The sequence below is a fragment of the Phyllobates terribilis genome, unplaced genomic scaffold (genome assembly GCF_046119375.1).
Source record: "Phyllobates terribilis strain yellow unplaced genomic scaffold, ASM4611937v1 Scaffold_11__3_contigs__length_659146591, whole genome shotgun sequence".
Lineage (NCBI taxonomy): Eukaryota > Metazoa > Chordata > Amphibia > Anura > Dendrobatidae > Phyllobates > Phyllobates terribilis.
This window is the reverse complement of record NW_027362771.1, coordinates 158,483,156-158,496,701: the sequence shown is the minus strand read 5'-3', so window position 1 is coordinate 158,496,701 and position 13,546 is coordinate 158,483,156. Positions and strand designations below refer to the sequence as shown.

Genomic DNA, 13,546 nt, shown 5'->3' with positions numbered 1-13,546 from the left:
GGCAATGCCAAATTTGAAAAGCCCCTGACATGCCAAAACAGCAAAAAAAAAAAACACAACTGACCCCATTTTGGAAACTACACCTCTTGAGCAATTGTATAACATTTGGTTGAGTAAATGGAAAATTACCATTTTTTCCACTAAAATGTTGCTTTGGCCCCAAGTTTTTAATTTTCAAAAAGAATAATAGGAGAAAAAGAATGGTACAATTTGCTACGTAATTTCTCCTGAGTGCACCAATACCTCATATGTGGTTGAAAACTAATTTTTAGGCACAGTACAAAGCTCAGAAGTTAAGATACGCTACATTGTAGTGCAGATAGTTTTATGCCATGTCACATTGGCAGAGCCCCTGAGGTGCCAGAATAGTGGAACCCCTAATAAGTGACCCACTTTACAAACTACGTCCCCACTAATGAATTCACCTAGGGGTGCAGTGATCATATTGACACCACGGGTGTGTTAGAGAATTTTATACCATTGGACAGTGAAGAAAAAAATAATTACATTTTTACCACAAAAATGTTGTTTTAGCCCCAGTTTTTACATTTTCACAAGGGAAAATGGGTAAAAATGGCACCAAAATTTGTCACACAATTTCTGCTGAATGTGTCAATACACCATATGTGGCTATACAGTACTGCTTAGCCACACCGCGAGACTCGAGAGGGACGGAGCGCTATTTGACTCTTGGAGAACAAATTTTCATAGAATAGTTTGCGGACTCCATTTACAGAGCCCCTGAGTGCCAGAAGAGAAGAATCAGCCCTCACGTGACCCCATTTTGGAAATTATACCCCTTTGGGAATTTATCTACAGGTGTAGTGATGATTTTAACTCCATGGGTGTTTTCCAGAAACGAGCAGCAATGGATGTTGCTAAGTGAAAATTGTAGTGCCCATACGTTGTAGAGCCCAGTACGTTGTAGTATGCAGTACATTATGCCTAGCTTGTGCTTCTGGAGACATGGACTCGTAAATTAAGCGAGCTCTCAGAAATGCCAAACATTTGGATGCTATATGTGGTTTAGGCACACTGGGGCTCAGAAGGGAGGGGGTATTTGGACTTGGGAGTGCAAAATTCGCTGGATTTCTTTTGGGGGGCGAGGAGTCATAGCGCTTTTCCAGAGCCTTTATGCTACCAGTAAAATGGAAGCCCCCTATATTTCCATTGATGGATGATGCACCTAAGTGGGGACTTTATTTTTTTATGGATTGAGTTGAAGCTTTTATTGGGAACATTTACATAACATTTTGGATCACATTTTAAGGCACTTTACGCTGAGCAGTTACAGTACACCGGGGTTTCCATCTCAATCTCAGAATGACGTGATTCAGATGAAACCCCAGCAGGATCCACTATAATGAGACAGCAGAGTTACTCTGGATTCCATCTGGCCTGTTCAGCGGGGTCCTTCTTTTCAGAGGTGCACAAAACTGTGGTGGACCGCGTTTTTATCTACGCTTAAAAAGAGGGACACTCCTGGATTATAGGACAGACTGCGTCCACAGTGCCTCCATCTGCCTCATTATAGGGAATCTTCCACCAGGGGTTCAGTCTGAATCACTTATTTCAGAGACTTACACGGAAACCCCGGTGTAAGCGCTCAGGGTAGAGCGCAGGATAAATGTGCGCCAAGCCTTAGTGCGATCTTTGAGAGGCAGAATAAAGAAATAAAGAAATCAACAGCAGATCAAGAGTTGTTTTTATTTATTTTTACGCCGTTTCTCGTGTGGTATAAGTGATTCGATGACTTTATTCCTCGGGTTGATGCAATTACAGCAATACCAGATTTATATAGTTTTATTTATGTTTGGCTGCTGTCAGACATTAAAAGGCACTTTTTTTTGTTGCAAAAACAAGTTTTTGTATCGCCATATTTTGATAGCTATAATTTTTATTTATTTCTGCCAACAGAGTCATATGAGGGCTTGATTTTTCTGGACGACTTAATGTTTTTATTGATGCTATTTTCGGTCACATAACATTTTTTGATCGCTTTATATTCCGATTTTTGGGAGGCAGAATGTACAAAAACAAGCAGTCCAGGATTCTGTTTTTTTTTAATGCCGTTCCGCGTGTGATAAAATTGATAAGGAAGTTTTATTCTTCGGGTCAGTACGTTTACAGCGATACCACATTTACATCATTTTTTATGTTTTGCCACTTTTATACAATGAAAACTATTTTATAGAAAAAAAATTGTTTTTGTATTTCTGTATTCTGAGAGCTATAATTTTTTTTTGTCTGCTGATGGAGCTGTATGCCCGCTTTTTTTTTTGAGGGACAAAATGACGTTTTCAGAAATCCCATTTTAATTTACATTCGACTTTTTGATCTCGTTTTATTCCACATTTTTTGGCAGTATGATGAAAAAGCACCGTTTTTTTGCCACTTTTTTTTTTTACAGTGGTCTCTGAAGGGGTTTAATAGTGTAATAATCTTATAGATCTTGTTGTTTCATGCACAATGTGTGTAAACCTGCGCTGCTGATGAAGATTCCAGGACGTCGATGTATTCTGAAATGAATTTTATTTGGACAGGTTAAAAGTCAACACGTTTCGAAGTCACAGAGGACTTTTTCCTCAGGACATAACCTAATGTCTATTGTATACTATACAGTATACTGCAGCGCATCTGTACAGAGCGACCTGTCAATAAAAGTGCCAGGGTGTGATCACAGCCGCCACTCACAGTATAGTATACAGTATATACAGTATAGTGAGTGGTGTTGTGAGAAGTGACTGTAATCGTTCGATGCATGACTGAAAGCCGGCGACTCCCATTCTTAAAGCTCACCTGTCAGCAGGATTGTGCTCAGTAAACCACATACCCTGTCAGGTGGGCGCCGTTACACTGAGTAAAATGATACCTTTGTTGATGAAATCCGTCCTGCGGTTCTTTTATAATCTTTATTTTAATTTCTGACATAATGATATGCTCGTGCTTCGGGGCGGCCTTTGGGGAGGGGATTTATCTGGTGCTCTGCTTATGTATTCCTATGTCTGCCTTCTGACAGGTCACTGTGCCTTCAGTGACCTGCCTACTATTTTAAATACTGCCTGTATAATTTGTGTGCCACACATGAAATTTACGTGCACCAAAATGGCCCCTGCCACCTGCGCAGTAGCATTTCTCGGTTGCCAATGCTACTGCGCAAGCACGGGTGGCAGGGGTCATTTTGCTGCAGACAAATTTCTTTTTCCTCCAGCAAAATGGCACCGCTTGCGCAGTAGCATTTATTGACAAGCTTTAGGTGCTACTGCGTATGCGTGGGCCATTTTGGGATATGTAAATTTCATGTTTGGCATACAAATTACACAGGCAGTATTTAAAATAGTAGGCAGGTCACTGAAGGCACAGTGACCTGTCAGAAGCCAGAGATAGGAATACATGATGAGAGCACCAGCATATCATTATGTCAGAAATGAAAATGAAGATTATAAAAGAACCACGGGACGGATTTCATCAACAAAGGTATCATTTTACTCAGTGTAACGGCGCCCACCTGATAGTGTATGTAGTTTACTAAGTACAATCCTGCTGACAGGTGCGCTTTAAATAAGTTCATTTTCTCCTGGTAGCTGCAGTATTATAATACTATTTATCTGCAGATTAACCCTATATCTGCAGGTAACTAGCAGTTGCCAAGGTGACAGGTTCCCTTTAAGATGCAAAAAATCCACTAGATTTGATTTTCTGTAAATTTGATGTTATGCTTGGTGAAATGAGCTTTTTGCAATGTGACCAGGTCACTTCCACCATGCGGTGAGGACGCTGTGCTACGTGGGTCATGGCCAGTGTCACTCACCGCTGTGCTATGTGGGTCATGGCCAGTGTCACTGGTAAACCCTAACTAAGGGGAATTTCAGATTTTTCTGGCGGTCAGTAATGCCGAGGTTTTCAAGCGTAAATTAGATGTATGGCGCTGCTTTCTAGCAGAAAACGCCTGAAGAGCGGACATGCTACTTTTGTTTTTAACCGCTTGGCGTTTTTGAAACATGCAGTTAATACAGCAGTGGAAATTAGGCTGTGTGCCCACGATGCGTTTTTTAAGCGTTTCCGCAGCGGCAAAAACGCTGCAGAAACGCTTAAAAAACGCATGGTAGAAGGCCTGCCATGTTCCCCAATGATAATCCGCATGTGCTGTGCACATGCTGCGGAAATTTCCGCTGCGGATTATCATTGCGGAAAAAAACACAGCACTACCAATTATTTTGCGGAAGTGCTGCGTTTTCGCCGCCATTGACTTGCATTAGAACACATGGATTACGCATCACTGCATCTGTAGATGCGCATTCCATGCGTTTCAATGTGCGGATGGTACCCAGGTCTAGAGGAAAAGAGGCTCTCCTCCGGACCCGGGTACCATAGAAAACTGTAAAAAAAATAAAAAAAAAGAATAAAATAAAAAATAAATATATACTTACCTTCTGGCGGCCCGTGCTGCGCTCCTCCTCGCATGCCGGCAGTTCGCAATGGACTGAAGGACCTGCGCTGATGTCATGTGACGGGTCACGCGACGCTGACGTCGGCAGGTCCTTCAGTGTACCGCGAGCTGCTGGCAGCCGGGACGGAGGGGATCAAGACTGCCGGGGCCATCGGAAGGTTAGTATAGATTTTTTATTTTTTGACATTCTCTCGGGTCACACTATATAAATCCATGCTGTTTGCATGGATTTATATAGTGTGACCAAGTTGTCAAACACTTTCCAAGTGATGCTAAAATCGCTTGGAAAGCGCTTCTCAACCCGCATGCGGAAATGCATGTGAAGAACGCTTCACATCCGCAAGTACCTGGCAGGAAAACCGCATGTACAATCCGCATGTACAATCCGCATGTACAATCCGCATGCGTTTTTTCTGCCAGGGAGATGCAGAAACGCTCAGGAAAAATCCGGAGCATTTCTGCATCGTGGGCACATAGCCTAAAAAAGATTTTTGTACATTTTGTCAGCGATTTCTTATTTTTGAGCAGTGTGAACAAAACCTAAGGGGCAACGCTAGGTTTAACCTGGCAACTATACTTCCAGGACCACTATAGCGGCTGTCCCTGACCAAACTGCAGACAGTGCTGGCAATGCGATGGTTAAACACTCCTGTAAGGCAATGAGCACACTCTTCTCACAGGGGGAAATAACGGAGTTTCCACACGGTGTAGAAACCCCACAAGCTACAGCCGGAGAACGCAGACTAATCGCACTGTGGCAGGAATGTTCTCTCGGCGTCTGCATTTCCACAACAAAGATGTCTGCCGCGAACCAGCTGCGCAGCCCGCCAGTCATATCGTCTGCACCACGTGACCTCCTGACACGGAAGCGCTGCAGCCTCGGGACGGGAGGCATCTGGTGAGGGCGCAGGTAAGAGCAGGAGGTGGGTGCGCAGTGCTCCAGAAGTGCGGCCTCTGGCCTGTGCGCCACTTACCTGCCAGAGCTTTACGTGGGGGGTGGGCTGCTCTCGCTACTTCTGCTACACAGCAGGGTGGGCATATCCATGATCACCGGGGTCTTGTAGCCTCCATCAGTGTCATGTCTTCTACTGATGCTTCAGCATACAGCATGGCATCACCCAAGGGCGCTGCTCGTACTGGGGCAACACCGCTCGTCCTGTACTTGGGCACTGCGCTTGTACCTTACCGGGGCAACATCGCTCTTACTGGGGTACGGCACTTGTACTAGGGCAAAGCCGAGTGGCACTTACTACTGATGTGCAGTGAAGGGTGCACCTAGTGGCATGCTGCCATTACTGGCCTTGGAGAACTAACGGAAAACTTCTCTAACATTCAGTCACCCAATTTTTCTGCTATTTCTAACCATGTGATAGAATGGTGGCAGGTTTTAATATTTTCTGACTCGCTTCCCACCAGGTATCCCATACTGGATAGATTTCCCTGCTTCTCTATTCTGCAGCCTGGCATAAAGGAACTAACATGGGATCAACCTGGGATCATCACACTTATCACTCCCTGCTCCACAAACGGAAACGTATCTTCTACATATATTAGACTCTGACTCTTATCTTAGGTTTGGCATGTACATACAGTGCACCCATAGGGCTCCATTCTTCTGATACAGGGCCTTTGAGCCTCTATCATGGTGATGAGTATCAGCATTCCCTTCTTCCTGAAGTTTAAGGTTGTCTGCAGATGAGCGTATGAAAAATTGTCCGAGCTTCATCCAGAAAACTCAAAGTCATTTTTTTTTCTAATTTTTATCCAAGTTCCATCAATGTGTCTGTATTTTACGTCCGTGTGCGATCTGTTTTCATACATCAACACTAAAAAATGTTCATTATTACATAGTTTCCTTGGTTTATAATAGAAATGTATCTGTAAAAATTGGATGTCACATGGATGTTCTGCATGAGATTTCTTTTTTTTATGCACCCATAGACTTGAATGGGTGAGCCTCATCCAAGACTCAGATAAAAGTAATGTATGCTTACATTTTTTTTTTTCTCACAACCCGTCAGACTGAGGTAAAAAAAAAATTATGTGACCAGCACTATTAAATAACATGGGTCAGTACTCTATCTGTGTGCTAGTTGATCAGTGATCAGAAAACATGTCCAATTTATATGCTCGTCTGCATGAGCCCTAAAGTCCGTAGATGCCCATTAGGGCTATTGGTGTCTACCTGCAGAAGAAGGCTCGATCCCAGTGTACAGACCGCCATGGAGTCTGATGGCTTGTGTACAGTTTTTTTTTTAAGACCTTTGAAACCTAGTGAGTTATTCAGTCAGAAGCTGCTTCAGGAAATGCTCCTTTAAGGACATGTGCCCATGGTCAGGAGCCGTCTGCAGCCCCAACGCTGCGGAAAAGCCGCGCGGCTTCCGCCTTCATTATGCAAATGAGCTGCACAACTTTTTTTTTTTTTACATATGGAATTTCCTCATAGATGAGGAAAGTCCACATGCGGACCCGCAGGAGAAATTGGCATGCTGCGGGTCTGAAAGACGTACCACATTTCAGTTTCCGCAGGAGCACGGAGACGCATAGTGGACATGGGATTTCTAGAAATCCATCCACTATGCTGTAACATCTGGACACTGCGGGTTTGACGCTGCATAAACACTTCGCGTCAAACCTGTAGCGGCTCCTGACCGTGGGCACATACCCTTATGTGGTATTTTGTTGGAGGTATCTGTTAATGTTTTTCTCTAAAGCGTTTTCAGTTAATGTTTTGTTAACTTTTTTTTTTTTTTCACATTTTCTGAAAATTTGAAAATCCGAAGCTAGTGAAGAACAAAAGACTGAACTTACCGTACAGTACAAAAGTTTTAGGCAGGTGTGGAAACATTTTTGTAACGTAAGAATGCTTTAAAAAATATAAGTGTTTAATAATTTATCAATTGACAAAATGCGAATTGAATAAACAAAAGAGAAATCTAAATCTAATCAATATTTGCTGCGATTACCCTTTATCTTCAAAACAGCAACAATTCTTCTACGTACAGTACAGACCAAACGGTTGGACACACCTTCTCATTTAAAGATTTTTCTGTATTTTCATGACTATGAAAAGTGTACATTCACACTGAAGGCATCAAAACTATGAATTAACACATGTGGAATTATATACTTAACAAAAAAGTGTGAAACAACTGAAAATATGTCTTATATTCTAGGTTCTTCAAAGTAGCCACCTTTTGCTTTGATGACTGCTTTGCACACTCTTGGCATTCTCTTGATGAGCTTCAAGAGGTAGTCACCGGAAATGGTCTTTCAACAATCTTGAAGGAGTTAACCGAGATGCTTAGCACTTGTTGGCCCTTTTGCCTTCACTCTGTGGTCCAGCTCACCCCAAACCATCTCGATTGGGTTCAGGTCTGGTGACTGTGGAGGCCAAGTCATCTGGTGTAGCACCCCATCACTCTCCTTCTTGGTCAAATAGCCCTTACACAGCCTGGAGGTGTGTTTGGGGTCATTGTCCTGTTGAAATATAAATGATGGTCCAACTAAACACAAACCGGATGGAATAGCATACACCTGCAAGATGCTGTGGTAGCCATGCTGGTTCAGTATGCCTTCAATTTTGAATAAATCGCCAACAGTGTCACCAGCAAAGCACCATCACACCTCCTTCTCCATGCTTCACGGTGGGAACCAGGCATGTAGAGTCCATCCGTTCACCTTTTCTGCGTCGCACAAAGACACGGTGGTTGGAACCAAAGATCTCAAATTTGGACTCCTTAGACCAAAGCAAAGATTTCCACTGGTTTAATATCCATTCCTTGTGTTCTTTAGCCCAAACTTGTCTCTTCTGCTTGTTGCCTGTCCTTAGCAGTGGTTTCCTAGCAGCTATTTTACCATGCAGGCCTGCTGCACAAAGTCTCCTTTAACAGTTGTTGTAGAGATGTGTCTGCTGCTAGAACTCTGTGTGGCATTGACCTGGTCTCTAATCTGAGCTGCTGTTAACCTGCGATTTCTGAGGCTGGTGATTCGGATAAACTTATCCTCAGAAGCAGAGGTGACTCTTGGTCTTCCTTTCCTGGGGCGGTCCTAATTTGAGCCAGTTTCTTTGTAGCGCTTGATGGTTTTTGCAACTACACTTGGGGACACATTCAAAGTTTGCCCAATTTTTCGGACTGACTGACCTTCATTTCTTAAAGTAATGGTGGCCACTCGTTTTTATTTACTTATCTGCTTTTTTCTTGCCATAATACAAATTCTAACAGTCTATTCAGTAGGACTATCAGCTGTGTATCTACCTGACTTCTGCACAACACAACTGATGGTCCCAACCCCATTTATAAGGCAAGAAATCCCACTTATTAAACTTGACAGGGCACACCTGTGAAGTGAAAACCATTTCCGTTGACTACCTCTTGAAGCTCATCAAGAGTGTGCAAAGCAGTCATCAAAGTAAAAAAACAGAAAAATCTTTAAATGAGAAGGTGTCCAAACTTTTGGTCTGTACTGTACATTTGCAGACAGTTGTTAAAGGAACGCAACCGGAAGGTTGTTCCAAATATCTTGGAGAATTAACCACAGATCTTCTGTGAGTATATAGGCTGTGCAAATCCTTCTATCTCTTCTTGTAATCCCACACAGATTTGTTGTAGAAATCAGGGCTCTATTGGGGCCATATCTTCACTTCTAAGACTCCTTGTATTTCATTACTCTGATGCAGGTGCGGACATACCATTGGTGGAAACTGTTCAGCCACACAGGGGTCCAAGAAGTAAGGGGACCCAATACCACCTCCCAAGCCACAAACCACTACTGTCACAGACACCTAAAGAGGTGAGCTATTGCGCTGCAGAGGGCCCATGTACTGTTCTTGCACGGGGGTCCTTCCTTCTGTGCCCACTCCTGCAGTGAAGACCGTTCTTATGACATTGGCTGTATGCTTGAGTTTGTCGTCCTGCTGCAGAATCTAGAAGAATTGATGCTGTTTTGAAAGTGAAGGGTGTTCACACTAAATATTGATGTGATTTAGATTTCTCTTTTGTTCATTCACTTTGTATTTTATTGATAAAAATAATCTATTAACACTTCTGATTTTGGAACCATTCTTACTTTGCACCATTTTTTCCTGCCTAAAACTATTGCCCAATACTGTATAAACAGCAATGTATTTTTTTTTTCACTAGAAATGATTAGGAAGAGACTTTCAATCATTTTTTGAGCAATTTGTTTCAGGTGTTTTTGGAGCGAATCTGCCTAAAAGAATTTGTTTGTACATAGCTGAGACCTTCACCGATCTTGAGAGCAGGGGTAAGCCGTTCCCCTCCAAATGGAGCAGTGGTCATGTATTTGCACCACTTCATTTATTGTCTATGGAGATAACCAAGCGCAGTCGTCTTCACTTTTTACCCAGGACAATTGCCTAAATATCTACTTTCTCTAATACTCTACTTTGGCGTAACTGCATATTAATATTATTGTATGGACAGTGGGACAGTCCTTGTAGACTTGAGATTTCGGGTGTCACATTCCTATAATCATGGGCAAATATAGGGTGAGAACAGGCAGGGGACTGCTGGACCTCTGCCCATCTACAGTGGCTACTGGCAGCATGCTTTTGTTTCAAAACTTGTGATCGTGCTCTTATAATTGCTCTGATAAGCCCATGTTCTAGATGTTGAGCCGTCTATCCTTGTGTAAATGAAAATGAAACTTGCACATGCAGTGTGACAGTGCAAGGACCCTCCTCCATTATGCTAGCAGAATAAGCATGTATCTATCTCATCTAACCTGCCCATATATAGAATGAATGTTTGACTTGTTTCACATCATGTTTGGAGCTTCCAGGATGAATCTTGGTGTAATGTTTTGATGCAAACCTTTGGAATGTTGTAGTCTACTTTACTATACAAATCCACAGAGCAAACAAAGGTGTTAAAGCGCAATTGAGGCCAGAAGGCAACTCTTGGCCTCCGTCGGGTAAATCCATCCTATGGATATGTTTGGCCATCTCTAATCGTTATCTGGGTAGAAAACTTATCAACTAAAGGCACTTAAATCTCCAAGTGTGATGGAAAATACTTTTACTAACAAAAGTCAGCAATATGTTGAATTTCATATCCTAAGCGTACAAAGAGATATTTGAGAAAAAGAAAAGCAAGATACAAGCATAATATACTATAGTAAAAGCACATATAAGCTCAATGATCTGTCTATCAAATGTACATCACAGTACATGCTAAAAATAGTTGGCAGCCATAACATATTGTAACGGGTCCGGAAGGCGGAACCTCTGAGCTACTATACAAGGGGGCGGCCCTTGTAAGGGAGCGGGTGGCAGTCTCTAGGTAAGGGGTAGGTACGACCTGTGATGGCAGAGCCTCCGGGTAGGCTAGCAGGCAGATGGTAGATGTGTGCTCCCAGGTGAGCAAGCGAGAGTCTCTGGAATAGCAGGTGGTCACGGCACGTGACGGCGGAACCTCCGGGCTGGCAGGCAGGTAGGTAACGGAGAAGCGCTCCCAGGTGAGCGGGCAAGAGTCTCTGGAATAGCTGGTGGTCACCGCACGTGACAACGGGACCTCCGGGCTGGCAAGCAGGCAGGTAACGGAGTTGCGCTCCCAGGTGAGCGGGCAAGAGTCTCTGAGATAGCTGGTGGTCACAGCACGTGACAGCGGAGCCTCCGGGCTGGCAAGCAGGCAGATAACGGAGAAGCGCTCCCAGGTGAGCGGGCAAGCTGGTCCATAGACAGACTGACCGGAGTAGTAAGGCAGACCGTCGGACCTCAGGCAAGCAGGCAGGTAGCTGATATGCGCTCCCAGGTGAGCGGGCAGGCTGGTCCTTTAGACAGACTGACAGGAGTAGTTAGGCAGACCGTCGGACCTCAGACTGGCAGACAGGTAACAAGTATTCAGGCAGGAATCAGGCAGGTAACTAGCAGGTAACTGGCAACGGGACCTGAGGGCTGAAGCACAGGTGAGACACAGGTGCAAACAACATTGCTCGGGCACCTCCATTTTGGAGGAGGTGCCTTATATATGATGAAGTCCTCCGGCCATTGGCCGGGGACTCTTTAGGGCGGCGCGCGCGGCCCCTTTAAGAGGAGGGAAGCGCGCGCGCGCCCTAAGCACAGGGGCCGGGAAGGAGCGCGCGCTGAGAGCAGAGCAGGAGGAGGACGCCGGGACGGAGCGCGCGCTGACAGTAGAGCAGGAGGAGGACGCCGGGACGGAGCGCGCGCTGACAGCAGAGCGGGGAGAGGACGCCGGGACGGAGCGCGCGCTGACAGCAGAGCGGTGAGGGGAGCAGCGTCCCTGCCTAGCAGAGGGCAGGGACGCCAGCGCTACAGTACCCCCCCCTTTAGGCCCCCCCTTTTTTAGGCCAGACAGAAATTTAGCTAGGATGAGAGGGGCATGGATATTCTCCCGGGGCTCCCACGTTCTCTCCTCAGGACCAAACCCCCTCCAATCTACCAAGAAAAAGGTCTTTCCTCTTACCCTTTTGGTGGCAAGAATGTTCTCTACCTCAAACTCGTCCTCAGCAGAAACCGGAGCAAGAGGCGTACCTGTAGACTTAGAAAAAGAGTTAAGTACCACAGGTTTGAGGAGAGATACATGGAAGGAGTTAGGGATCCGTTAATTGGCCGGGAGTTTCAATTTATAGGCCACCGGGTTGATCTGACTGATAACCTCCAGTGGGCCGATGAACCGAGGCCCCAACTTATAGGAAGGGATCTTGAGCCGGACATATTTGGACGAGAGCCAGACTTTATCCCCAGGACGGAATTGAGGAGGATCCAGACGTCCTTTGTCAGCGTGCCTTTTCATACGCTCGGATGACAGAAGGAGTGCGGACCGGGTACTCTCCCATATGGAGGAAGACTCGCTCTTGTGATTGTTGTACGAGAATTCGGCCCATGGCAGGAGATCCACCCAGTCAGAATGGTGAGCATTAACGAAGTGCCGGAGGTAACTGGTCAGGTTCTGATTGATCCGCTCCACTTGACCATTAGACTGTGGGTGGTAAGCGGAGGAGAAGTCCAGAGTGACGTCTAGCAATTTACAAGTGGCTCTCCAGAAACGAGAAGTGAACTGTACTCCTCGATCCGACACGATGTGACGGGGCAGGCCATGAAGACGGAAGATGTGGCGGATAAAGACTCTAGCCAGCTCGGGTGCAGACGGAAGACCTGGCAGGGGAATGAAGTGAGCCATCTTGGAAAAGCGGTCAGCGACCACCCAAATGACCGTACAACCGGCAGAGACGGGCAGATCAGTTACGAAGTCCATCGCTATATGCTGCCAGGGGGCAGCAGGTGCTGGCAGAGGAAGAAGGCGGTCGGCCGACAGGTGTCTCGGAACCTTGTTGCGGGCGCAGGACACACAGGCAGAAACAAAGTCCATAACATCCTTGTGCAGGTTAGGCCACCAGTAGTGCCGGGTAATAAGCTGGAGGGTCTTTTTCTGACCGGCGTGACCAGCTAGTTTAGACGAATGACCCCAGTGTAGGATCCTCTCCCGATCAGGTACCGATACGAACGTCTTACCAGGAGGGAGACAATTTAGACTCACGGGGGCCACCTGCATTACTCTGGCGGGATCGATGGGGCAGTCACATGGTCTATGAGGTGGTAATGTCTCTGCCTCCTCCATATCAAAGACATCAGCACAAGACCAATAAGGAATCGGAAGTCCAGGTAGATTAGCTGGGATAGGAGAGGGACGGACGGAATGGACGGGAACCAGACAGGTTTTATGACAGTCTTGTCCCCAGCGAAGGACTTCTCCGGTTTGCCAGTCAAGCACGGGTGCATGTCTCTGGAGCCAAGGCAGACCTAGCAAGAGGGCGTGAGAGAGTCCAGGCAGAACGTGAAGGGAGATACTCTCTGAATGCAGCATACCCACTTGCAGAGTAATGGATTCGGTGATGAATTGGATGGGGCGAGATAAGAGGCCCCCATCCACGGCAACAACAGACAAGGGTACAGCCAGAGGTTTGGTGGGGATGCGGTATTTCTCCACCAGGGACAGTGAAATAAGATTTCCGGCTGCTCCAGAGTCAAGTTGGGCTAGTTCGGAATAACGATTCTCCCCGCAGATGATTGAGACAGACAGCAGCAGGGATGGAGAGGATTTATTTTTGTCT

General features: G+C 45.5%; 1 protein-coding gene across 7 annotated transcripts in view; it reads left to right on the top strand.

Annotated features, from left to right (window-relative positions):
* The first annotated feature begins 5,219 nt into the window (after positions 1 to 5,219).
* The window catches only part of TBK1 (TANK binding kinase 1), a 49,263-nt gene continuing 40,936 nt past the window's right edge, over positions 5,220 to 13,546 (top strand). The window contains exons 1-3 of one of the 7 annotated variants that reach the window (XM_073651728.1): positions 5,283 to 5,360; positions 7,234 to 7,286; positions 9,132 to 9,244. The gene's annotated coding sequence lies outside the window, so the exon portion shown is untranslated. Of the gene's footprint in view, positions 5,374 to 7,233; positions 7,287 to 9,131; positions 9,245 to 13,546 lie in introns of all 7 variants that reach the window. The other 6 variants (XM_073651730.1, XM_073651729.1, XM_073651732.1 and 3 more) reach the window with 6 other exon arrangements.